This window comes from Symsagittifera roscoffensis, chromosome 3 (assembly GCF_963678635.1).
Source record: "Symsagittifera roscoffensis chromosome 3, txSymRosc1.1, whole genome shotgun sequence".
Classification (NCBI taxonomy): domain Eukaryota; kingdom Metazoa; phylum Xenacoelomorpha; order Acoela; family Convolutidae; genus Symsagittifera; species Symsagittifera roscoffensis.
In genome coordinates this window covers 41592953-41605601 of record NC_087064.1, presented here as the reverse complement: position 1 = coordinate 41605601, position 12649 = coordinate 41592953, and the positions used below count along the sequence as shown (strand labels likewise).

Below are 12649 nucleotides of genomic sequence, written 5' to 3'. Positions count from 1 at the left end.
TTGTATCTTGGTCCATAATGATATCAAACCTTCCGTTCCCAGCGACTTTAGCCTGGAGGTACCGATTATGCCTTGGACGGGATAGGTCCTACGTGCGAACTGCTTTTTTTTCAAACAAAATATTCTGTCTCAATTAAAATTGGCCAATTATCTTTATATGCTTTAAGTGTTTGATTTAATCTTACAATATGCAATTTTCTTTGCCTTGATTTACCTTTGTTTTTTCGTTTTGCTAGAAAAAAATTCCTCTTTTCAAGGTGAATACAACTTAAACACGTCACGCCGCACTTTTTAGTTGGTTGTATGTTCACCAATTGGTTTGAAAAATATTTCAGTACGAGGCCAAACTGTGCGTTGTAAGCGAAATCCGCAACAAGGACGCTCACTTTGTTCATTCATTTTGAGCGTTCCGACAAATTTTTAACATGTTTGAAGACTTGTCTATGGAATCAGGAACATACTGCACTGGATAGGCTTCGAACTGTTTTTCGTCCTAAAAAATGTTTTCACATCTTGCAAAAAGTATTTTTCTATAGTTTCAAAAAAAGGTATCAATGGAAAGACTGCTTACTTCCCTGTGTGCCTGAATACTCCCCTAGAGTTTTCTTCTACTTGACCGAACCCTCTGTACCGCCTTCGAAAAAGTGGTGGATTATTTGACCCATATTTTTGATTTTTTTTTTCGTTTTCTCGATAACTGCCCCTCAAATCTGATTTTTGATTTGAATGATTAGAATTGTTTAGAAAAGCTCCCCTGCATTAGAAAAGCTCCCCTGGGAGTTAGAAAAAAGCGAACAACTGGATTACCAGCTCTTAAGAACTGGGCCCACTTGCTCGCTAATTAAATTAACAGTCATTATTTCGCATCCGCCCGCTGTCAGTTGTATACCCTTGTAAGTATAAGCTTGCATGATATCTCTAGTTCTCATGTTAAAGAATAAAGATCTTAAATTTAAAAAAAAAAGAGTGATTGCACTATTTAAGTCTCGTTTTTTTTTTCGCTTTAAATTTGCCTCTTTGACCTAAATTAATTATTGAACCTTTTGATCTGATGTCATATGATGTGATATGATGTCCTTTACGGGGCAACCTTCAACAAGCCTCTCGTTGGCTTTCTGGTTGTCCTATCATGAGTTATCTTTGAATTTTTGCATATTGTGTTTTGATAATTTGATTACTCATGATGAATATTTAAATAAATAAATAAATTAGCGGATACGTCCAATTTTTTTCTGCTCCAAAAGTTTTGTCTTTGGGAATAGTCCACTTTGATTTGTGATTCTTGACTTATATCGAAAACTAACATCTCATTTCTGATATTGTGGTTTCAAGGTAGTTAACGGGCACTGGTCTATTTTCTATATCTTATTTTTTCTTGTTTTGTATCGGAAGTGGTGCGAATCTCAGCTTCGCCTCTGTCAAATTTCGTATGTGGTGCAGCAAGTTAGCCAGCGAGGAATGAAACTTTCTCTGCATTCGGCTATTCTATCAAATAGACGCGCAGTTTGATTTCAGCTTCAAAATAAGATGGAAATTTGAAAACTGTATTTGAGATACCATAACAGCAATTGCAAATGATCGAGTGTATTCAGACTTCTCCTTTTTGAATATTTTTCACTCAACTAGTTTTCATCAAATTGTTCACAAAACTGACAATGCGAAACTATTCAGAATAACTTTTAGCTGGAATGTCAAACTATTTCCAAAAAAAAACTACCAATAAGATTGTTAAAAACTAAAAATCCAGTGGCAAGACGCCTGCGGAGTCCAACTGCAAAGAGCAAGCTAAGGAAGCTGTAGACAATCATTCCGGCTTCGCAAATTGAGCATACCGGTCCAAGTTAATTCCAACTAGCATCTTGCTGAATCGGGTGCCTCGAAAGCCTATGACTCGTCTCCACCAGTGGTATTTGAGCTTATATGTGCATCATGTCACGTTTATCAAAGAAACAACTAACTGCCTTAACTGTGGCCTTAACTTGACAAATTTTGGCAGCCGGGAGAAAAAGCTCAATAAACGCTGTATTCAATTAAGTTTCAAAAAATATTTGAAGATACTTATGAAGATATACAGCGTTAAATAAAGGGCATTCACAGGGCAATACGTCATACTCCAGAGTCTCATGATCCTAATCAAATTTAACGTTTTGCAAGTATTAAAACTACAATGCTGCCAAAAATAACAAGTTCCAGCTTGTGTGAATTTCAAAAATAGAATTTAAGTTTTAAAGAGAACTTAAATTTGCTGTTTTTCGTAATTGTGTTGTAAAAATCATACCACACCTGGCTGCGGTTTTATTACCCAAGCAATGCTTGTGTTAACGTACGAACTCACTTTTCTTTCCAACTTAAGTCGCAAATATTCAAGAAATATACTTGTCAACGGGCCGGGCCGCCCGTGGGCCGTGCCGGGCCGGGCCGAGGTTTTCACTTTTGTCAACGGGCCCCAACGGGCCTTACTTTTATTGACTAACCAATGTTATGTTTCAGATTGCGGTCTGACGGTATCCGAAAGACGGGCAAAACTTTCGCCTACAACCGTTGAGGCAATTGAAATGGTTTCCATGGCTTTTAAGAAAGGTCTTTATAAATAAGTAAAACAATTAATTAAAATTAATTTGAAACAAATTTGTTTTTTTTTTACCAAAAAGCAGCAACGGGCCCCAACGGGCCGATATTTCATAAATTCCCTGTTTATCGGGCCGCCAACGGGCTCGACTTGAATTATATCTTGCCGGGATTCAATTATGGCTGCCCGTTAACAAGTCTGATTAGTGCTGCAACAAAATGTGTTCATTTTGATCAATAACCAGCTATTAAATACAGCCAATGCGAAGGATATTAACACAGACTATTTTATTACAAATTCCTGTTAAATAAAAACTCGATCACATGCACTTTCATAATAGCTGTTTTAATCAAACAGGAATTTGCAATAAAATAGTCTGTGTTAATTTCCTTAGTATTGGCTGTATTTAATAGCTGGTTTTTGATCAAAATGAAAACTTTCAAATTGAACACATTTTGTTGCAACAATAATTGCGTCGCAACAATATTCGCGAGTCAGGTTGGAAAAAAAATGAGTTCGTACGTTAACACAAGCATTGCTTGGGTAATAAAACCGCAGCCAGGTTTGGTATGATTTTTTCTACGACACATCTACGAAAAACAGCAAATTTAAGTTCTCTATAAAACCTAAATTATATATTTGCAAAACGTCTCAAAAATAGTTTAAAAAAACCCCATCCCATACATTTTCATAATACCTGTTTTTATCATTTTTTTGAGACGTTTTGCAAAATATTCGTTTTTCTCGAAAGAGTGGTACCAATGAGAACTTCGGCCACTCCCTTGTGTACCTACATACTCCCTTATCCTCTTTTTACTTTACCCCACTTTATTCAGCCTTCGAAAAAATGTGTGGGGTGAACTTTTTACCTACGTTTTTGGATTTTATACAATTTCTCAAAAACTACACACGCAAATCTGCGATTATAGGTTCAATGATTGGAACAGGTTGTGAAAAGCTCCTCTGGATAAGCGGCTAGGCTCAAATTTCCACAAAAACTAAGGGTCCTCAAAATAGTCAACTTTCGATTTTTTGACCATTTTCTGAAACTACACTTTTCTGGAAAACTAGCCTCCCAAATCTGGTATTTTAGTTTTTATCGAACGGACGGGTTGTAGAGAATTCCCCTGCCTTTTTAGTTACGCTCAATTTTCTTCCGACAAAATGCTATGACCCTCAGAAAAATCAAATTCACGTTTTTTAGACTGTTTTTTGAAACTTGTCGATTTTTCTCGAAAACTACTTTTTGAAAATCTGAGGTTTTAGTTTCAATAAGTAGAATGGGTTGTGGGAAGCACCTCTGCATAAACGATTACGCCTAGGTTTGTTAACACCAAAAGTTACGACGCAGTTTAAAGAAAATAAAGTCATTATTAAAATTAACTGATTTTGAAGTCATTAATTGGAATTCAATTTTTTTTGCTATAGGTCTGTTTTTTTTATTACCCTTCTCCTTCCGCATCAATACAAAAATTATATGAAATATCATACAGGTATTTCAAATTTAAGGTGGCTTCTGGTTCCTATTTGATAAGATCAGGTTGATGTAAATGTATGGCATCGGGTTTTGTATTATTATTATTAATATATTTTTTTCTTTTTTCTCAAAAAATACAGCCGGTTTTCAAAATAGTAGTTTTAATTGGAAGTCCTGTAACTACATTCTGTGCCTGCATAATCCCCTATCGTCTTTTTACCTTACCTCACTTTCTACAGCCTTCGAAAAAATGAATGGGGGGATTTTTGTACCCAATTTTTTTGAATTTTTTTACATTTTCTCGAAAGTTTTGCAAATCTGCGATATTTGGTTCATTGGGTAGATCAGGTTATGAGAAGCTGCCCTGCATCAGTGGTTACGCCTAAATTATTTTTCACAAAAAGTCATGACCTTCGGAAAAGTTGAATTTTTGACTGTTTTTTAAAACTTTTTGTTTCTCAGAAACTACTCTCCCGAATCTGTGATATTGTTTTGATTTTGAAGAAGGGGTTAAGGGAAGCTCCACTCCAAAAACGGTAGCGCCCAGTTTTTTACACGAGTACTTATGACCCTCGGAAAATTCAATTTTTGCAGTTTTTCAAAAGTCTCAGTAATATAATTGATTAGAAGTTTTCAAAAAACTTTTGATTTGAATAAAAACTGGAAAACTTTTGATTTGAAAGTAACTAAATTTGAAAAATAAATGTTTTTTTCTTATATGATATGCGCAGTCTTGTTTTTCTTGAGATACATTTCGACTTTTGAATTTTTTAAATTATGAGGGTTAAAAGATGGCTTTTTCGGCCAATTTGGGACAATTAACGCGCGATTTTTTTCGCTCTATTAACGCATAAGCGGAGATTTAATCCGTCGAAGAAATCGTTCGAAGTTGGATGAAGGAACTTATTTGCCACAATTGCATTCTTACTAGAAGCGAAATTTATCCCTTTGCACTTAATATGGCGTGTGAGGGGCTAGTTTTCACAAAAATCTCAAATAAAAAAAAAGAGTTTATTTTTATTACATTTAGTTTTTGCATGTTCTTTCTGCTCCATAGACTGCTCTATAAATTGAGGCATCCTATTTGGAAAATTTCTTTTCTTTCAAAAACACTGGTACTGCTAATGCGTTATAATTGGGTTACGTCACTTATCAATTATGTCACTTATGAAATTTTGTAGACTCAAAGTTTTACTCATTCAATTTTCCCAGTGGCGTTATCGTTCATTTTTCAGCTTGTGTATGCGAAGTGCATCTTCGCCTCTATGTAAAAAAATGTTTCTAAGATGTGTTTTTTTTAAATAATTGATTCTGAGCATCTCAGTTTTTTGAAAAACGATCAGGACAAATTTATATTTTAAAAGAAATTCCTAATAAATGTTGTCGATTCACAGCGTGATCATTTTAACGCGAGTGTTTATTTAAACTGCGGAAAAATGAAGTTGAATATACCAAATTGGCATTTTCAAACCTTATCTCTGAGCAAAAATTGGTTGCAGGTGAAATAAATTTCAGTCGAGTAAGGGTATCGAACTTTTTAGATTGTAAAAATGTCTGGCAAAAATCCATAAAAAAATGTAGTTTGTAAAAAAGACTATCCTCAATAAATGTATTGCGTTAACTGTTTCAAAAATTTGATGAACGAATAAAATTGCTCTTTGTTTTGGCAACTTGCTGCATAATATGCATTGGAAAACGACACATTTTGATTCCAATTGCTTCTATCTATTATGCTTGTCCGATGAAAATTTTGTTTCTGCTTTTACCTTGCCTGAAAAAGTTTAAACACAGGATTGGTTAGAAACGTGTAATTGTTTTTTTTAAACTGAAATAATTTTACTTTGGAGTTTTTTTTGCACTGCTACGGCAGTAGCCGATTAGTCTATGAAGTATTGTTACGTAGTATGATGTTTTGCCGGTCCTGACCAAGATCAGTCATAATGCCTGATCTCAAAGGTCAAATCTGATCAGTGTGTCAACTTCTTGAGTACGGTTCTTACGCTTATCTTACCCACTCATAGAAAACCTATTGTTTGTACTCTAAGGATTCATTTTACGAACAATCTGTTTCTAATTATACTAGGAGATATCTCATGGCGCAGTCAGTATGGTATACAAATCAGGTATACTGGGCGTCGGCATACTGGGCGTCGGCATCAAATGACCCATATGATTAATCAAAACCTGGCTGGAACAGACCGTAATGGCTGCTACGGTTAAGGAGATTGTAAATCGCCACATCATTCCACAGCCACCGGAAACGGTCATAGTAGAACCATTACCAAGACCCTAATCATCTCGATCATCAGAATCTACTACTGCAAAAGCAGGAAGAGCAGTAAGAGAAAAGCTGGCACAAGTGAAAGATTGAAGTGGAAAATGCGAAACGGATGCTAAGAGGACCAAAAGTAGGGACATCAAAGCTTCTAAGCGGAAGTGCAACAGAAACTAGTATCACGTTAATTCCTAGTTTGGGGGTCAGAAGAAAAAGCGACTTTTACGGACCAACCAGCATAAAAAATATCAAAGCAGACAATCAGAGATTTATTTGATGTGATCACAATTTCATTCGAAAAAGTAAAGAGTAACCTAGGAAAGATATAAATTATTTACACGGGTAGACGAGCCAAACAAAGCCCTAAAATGTTTCGCGCTGCACTAACTGCTCAAGGAGACAGATCGGAGTTAGGAACGCTACAAACTGAGCTAGTGCGTGATTGGTTCATTTCTTGCTTGAAAAAGGTAAAACTACAGGACAAACTTGCGTTCGAGAAATTGGCACCAAAAGAAATATTGAAACGAGCACAAAGGTTTGAAGAGAGCAAACAAGCAACACGGGTGCATCAGGAAAAAAAACAGTTAATCGTCAAAAAACTCCAGCGGGCAGAGCAGAATAAACCAGAATCAAATTTGAATGTTCAAAATCAAGGAAACAGGAAGTCCAATTCCTCATACAATAACTACCGAAAAACAGAGACGGCAATTTTGCTGACCGGAATGAAGGAAAGAAATATGCCTTAAGTGCGGTAGAATATTCGGTGAGTATCATTTGTAAAACTGCCCGGCAACAGGAAAGATATCGAAAACGAAGCAGTCAAATCATTTTATCAAAATGTTCAAGTCATAACAGGTTAATGAGACAACATGAACTCATCAGAAGATTCACGGACGGAATGAGATCTGGTTGAAAAGGCAGATTCGTCAGAGGAGTTCAAAATTAATGGCCATCGAACAGAGAATTGGCCGAGAATGAGACATAAGCGTCAAAACAGACCAGACCACCAAAAACACAGACCACCAAAAGGCGAACAGAACACCAAAAACACAGTTCCATTTCAAAGAGTTTTAAACTGGAAGAAATCCGCGAACGACGAAAAGGAAACCCATTAAGCATTAGCTAGGCTGAACAGGTTTTGATGCATTACAACGCGAGGACAAGGAACCGAGAGATTATAGACGAGCAAATTGGAATGTTTAAAAATCTTTTTGATGGCAAAGGAGTATCTTAAAACCATATTGTTTCATTGAAATTTAAATTTTGCACTGTGCCCGGTTCAAGAAAAGGCAGATGTATTTTGATACATATTCAAGCGCAATTCGAAAAAAAAGAAAAATTGCTAGAGAAGGGGCTTAAACAAAACTCGACAAATGTATCATCGGCTGTTTTATAGCACTCACAGTTATTAGTACTAAAGAGACGATATAATATTAAATGACACTAGCCGCGAAACCCATCGTTAGACAGTTATACAAGAATAAATTATGAACTATTGACAAACGTATATGAACTATTAGACAGGTTGAGTCAAATTGTTAACAAGAAAAGAGAGATAAATTTTTTTTGCGGTACCAGATAAAAAGTTTGCTTGACGCCAGCTCAAACTAGCTGCTTAAACAGCCAATCATTCTAACTTTAACAACATTGCAACAATTGGGAGGTAGAAAAAAAATCCAAGCTTAGAACTAGTAGAACCAGATCCATTTTCCAAAATTGTAAGTCGAAAAGCAGTCGCCCTCGCGAATACATTTTCTACATTATTAAATGAGTTCAAATCAAGGTAGCCGTTTTCGGTACGTGCTTTAACATTTTCTTCTTTAATGATTTTTGATAAAGTCTCAGTTTTGGATAAATTTATATCTTCTTATACGCAAGAAGTGTTTCCCAGTACTTTTCTCGAGAAAGTAGAATTTAACTTGAATTTTAGGCAGACTGCAATCTCTATTTGGACATTGCGGGACCCATCGTAGTTCAAAGTTGTACTTTTTCAAGGTAAGGTTGTTCGAGGCTTTCAAGAGAGAAAAGGCAGAACATAGAGCAAAATCAGAGGATGACTCAGATGAGGAACCACAATTTTACTAGCCATATGTAAACAACCTACTACATTCTCTATTCTCCAATTGTGAAGTGAATTTTAAAGCAGTACAATAGTTAACAGCGCCAATGGTTTATATCCTCTGTCCGTGTAAAGCACAAATATCGAACGAATTCAATTCATCGGCATGAGTAATAAAAGAAAACTTGCTTGTCATAGATATATTTTAGAAGAACTCCCTAAGGCTTTGATATGCATCTGTTCAATGATAGAGCAAATTCCTTAGGAGCAGGATAGTTTTTCACTCTATGGGAGGCTTGCCCTTGATTTGTTCACTCGAGAAAAGTTGTTACTGCCATTTATCGAAGTTCGAAATAAACTAATTCAAACAAGACCCAATTTTTACATGCTGACCTAGATGTTCCTGTATACTGCTTTTCGGCTTCGAATGACCCCAATTGTTAATCAAAACGTGGCTAGACCAGACCATAATGGTGGTTACGGAGGATGTTGATCGCCACATCGTTCCAGAGCTACCGAAAGCAGTCATACTAGAACCATTACCAAGACCGTATTCACCTCGATGTCAGATTCTACTACTGCAAAAGCAGCAAGAATAGAAAGAGAAAAGCTGGCAAAGTGAAAGGAAGGAGCGGAAAATGCGAAACGAATGATGAGAGGACCAAAAGTAGGTTATCACAATTTCTAAGCTTAAATGCGAAAAAAAACTAGTCTCACGTTTAATCCACCTTGGGGGTCAGAAGAACAAAAACGAATTTTACAGACCAACCAGCAAAAAGAAACATCAAAGCAGACGTTCAGAGGCGAACAAAGCCCTAAAAATGATTTGCACTGCACTAACTGCTCAAACAGACAGACCGGAGTTAAAACGCTTCAAGATGAGCTAGTGCGGGATTTGTTCATTTCACGCTTAAATAATATAACACTACAGGACAACACATTTGCGTACCCTTGGAAGAAAAATTATCAACTGTTGAACTCGACAAATATGGAACATTCGCTAAAAACCTTTAACTTTTCTGAGTGTTTAGGTTCCTAAAAAAATGTTTTTTTTTGGAATTTTTCATCGTTTTTGTCTCCGTACTGTCTATTTGGTTTTACTTCAGAACTAACTCCTCAGCAAAAGTAGACAATGACCGCTGCATTATTGAAAGCCGAAAGTTTTCCACAAGCTAGACTTTAAAGCAGTATTCAAAAGCCCTTGTCCATTACATAAGGCTTGTGTCTAGGATTTTTTTGATTCAGTACCTAAATTAATGTAGGTCAACTTTAAAATATTTTTCGTTCCAAATTCTACCAAAACTTCAAAAAAATTTGCAACAATTGGGAGGTAGAAAAAAATCCAAGCGTAGAACTAGTAGAACCAGATCCATTTTCCAAAAATGTAAGTCGAAAAACAGTCGCTTTCGCGAATATATTTTCGACATTATAAAATGAGTTTAAATCAAAGTAGCCATTTTCGGTACGTACTTTAACATTTTCTTCTTGATGATTTTTTTTAAAGTCCCAGTTTCGGGTAAATTGATATCATCTTACACGCAAGAAGCGTTTCCCAGTATTTCTCTAGAGAAAGTAGTATTTAACTTGAATTTTAGACGGACTGCAATCTCTATTTGGACATGCGGGACCCATCGTGTTCAAAGTTGTACTTTTTCAAGGGAAGGTTGTTCGATGCTTTCAAGAGAGATAAAGCAGAACATAGAGGAAAATCAGAGGATGACTCATATAAGGAACCACAATTTTATTTACCATATGAAAACAACCTACTACATTCTCTTCTCCAATCGTGGAGTTAATTTTACCAGTAAAATAGTTCACAGCGCCAATGGTTTATATCCTCTGTAAGTGTAAAGCACATATATCGAACGAGTTCAACTCATCGGCATGAGTAATAAAAGAATACTTGCTTGTCATAGATATATTTTTGAAGAACTCCCTAAGGCTTTGATATGCATCTGTTCAATGATAGAGCAAATTCCTTAGGAGCAGGATAGTTTTTCACTCTATGGGAGGCTTGCCATTGATTTGTTCACTCGAGAAAAGTTGTTACTGCCATTTATCGAAGTTCGAAATAAACTAATTCAAACAAGACCCAATTTTTACATGCTGACCTAGATGTTCCTGTATACTGCTTTTCGGCTTCGAATGACCCCAATTGTTAATCAAAACGTGGCTAGACCAGACCATAATGGTGGTTACGGAGGATGTTGATCGCCACATCGTTCCAGAGCTACCGAAAGCAGTCATACTAGAACCATTACCAAGACCGTATTCACCTCGATGTCAGATTCTACTACTGCAAAAGCAGCAAGAATAGAAAGAGAAAAGCTGGCAAAGTGAAAGGAAGGAGCGGAAAATGCGAAACGAATGATGAGAGGACCAAAAGTGGGTTATCACAATTTCTAAGCTTAAATGCGAAAAAAAACTAGTCTCACGTTTAATCCACCTTGGGGGTCAGAAGAACAAAAACGAATTTTACAGACCAACCAGCAAAAAGAAACATCAAAGCAGACGTTCAGGGGCGAACAAAGCCCTAAAAAGGATTTGCACTGCACTAACTGCTCAAACAGACAGACCGGAGTTAAAACGCTTCAAGATGAGCTAGTGCGGGATTTGTTCATTTCACGCTTAAATAATATAACACTACAGGACAACACATTTGCGTACCCTTGGAAGAAAAATTATCAAATGTTGAACTCGACAAATATGGAACAGTCGCTAAAAACGTTTAACTTTTCTGAGTGTTTAGGTTCCTAAAAAAATGTTTTTTGTTTGGAATTTTTCATCGTTTTTGTCTCCGTACTATCTATTTGGTTTTACTTCAGAACTAACTCCTCAGCAAAAGTAGACAATGACCGCTGCATTATTGAAAATCCGAAAGTTTTCCACAAGCTAGACTTTAAAGCAGTATTCAAAAGCCCTTGTCCATTACATAAGGCTTGTGTCTAGGATTTTTTTGATTCAGTACCTAAATGAATGTAGGTCAACTTTAAAATATTTTTCGTTCCAAATTCTATCAAAACTTCAAAAAAATTTGCAACAATTGGGAGGTAGAAAAAAATCCAAGCGTAGAACTAGTAGAACCAGATCCATTTTCCAAAAATGTAAGTCGAAAAACAGTCGCTCTCGCGAATATATTTTCGACATTATAAAATGAGTTTAAATCAAAGTAGCCATTTTCGGTACGTGCTTTAACATTTTCTTCTTGATGATTTTTTTTAAAGTCCCAGTTTCGGGTAAATTGATATCATCTTACTCGCAAGAAGCGTTTCCCAGTACTTCTCTAGAGAAAGTAGTATTTAACTTGAATTTTAGACGGACTGCAATCTCTATTTGGACATGCGGGACCCATCGTGTTCAAAGTTTTTTTTTTCAAGGGAAGGTTGTTCGATGCTTTCAAGAGAGATAAAGCAGAACATAGAGGAAAATCAGAGGATGACTCATATAAGGAACCAAAATTTTATTTACCATATGAAAACAACCTACTACATTTTCTATTCTCCAATTGTGGAGTTAATTTTACGAGTAAAATAGTTCACAGCGCCAATGGTTTATATCCTCTGTAAGTGTAAAGCACAAATATCGAACGAGTTCAACTCATCGGCATGAGTAATAAAAGAATACTTGCTTGTCATGGATAGGTTTTTGAAGAGTTCCCCAAGGTTTTGATATGCATCTGTTCACTGATAGAGCAAATTCCTTAGGAGCAGGATAGTTTTTCACTCTATGGCAGGCTTGCCATTGATTTGTTCACTCGAGAAAAGTTGTTACTGCCATTTATCGAAGTTCGAAATAAACTAATTCAAACAAGACCCAATTTTTACATGCTGACCTAGATGTTCCTGTATACTGCTTTTCGGCTTCGAATGACCCCAATTGTTAATCAAAACGTGGCTGGACCAGACCATAATGGTGGTTACGGAGGATGTTGATCGCCACATCGTTCCAGAGCTACCGAAAGCAGTCATACTAGAACCATTACCAAGACCGTATTCACATCGATCGTCAGAATCTACTATTGCAAAAGCAGCAAGAATAGAAAAAGAAAAGCTGGCAAAGTGAAAGGGTGGAGCGGAAAATGCGAAACGAATAATGAGAGGACCAAAAGTAGGTTATCACAATTTCTAAGCTGAAGTGCGAAAGAAACTAGTCTCACGTTTAATCCACCTTGGGGGTCAGAGGAACTAATACGAATTTTACAGACCAACCAGCAAAAAGACGGACTGCAATCTCTATTTGGACATGCGGGACCCATGGTAGTTAAAAGTT

General features: G+C 36.4%; 1 protein-coding gene across 1 annotated transcript in view; it reads right to left on the bottom strand.

Annotated features, from left to right (window-relative positions):
* The window catches only part of LOC134841621 (nuclear protein MDM1-like), a 130977-nt gene that overhangs the window by 72689 nt on the left and 45639 nt on the right, over window positions 1–12649 (bottom strand). The window lies entirely within an intron of this gene.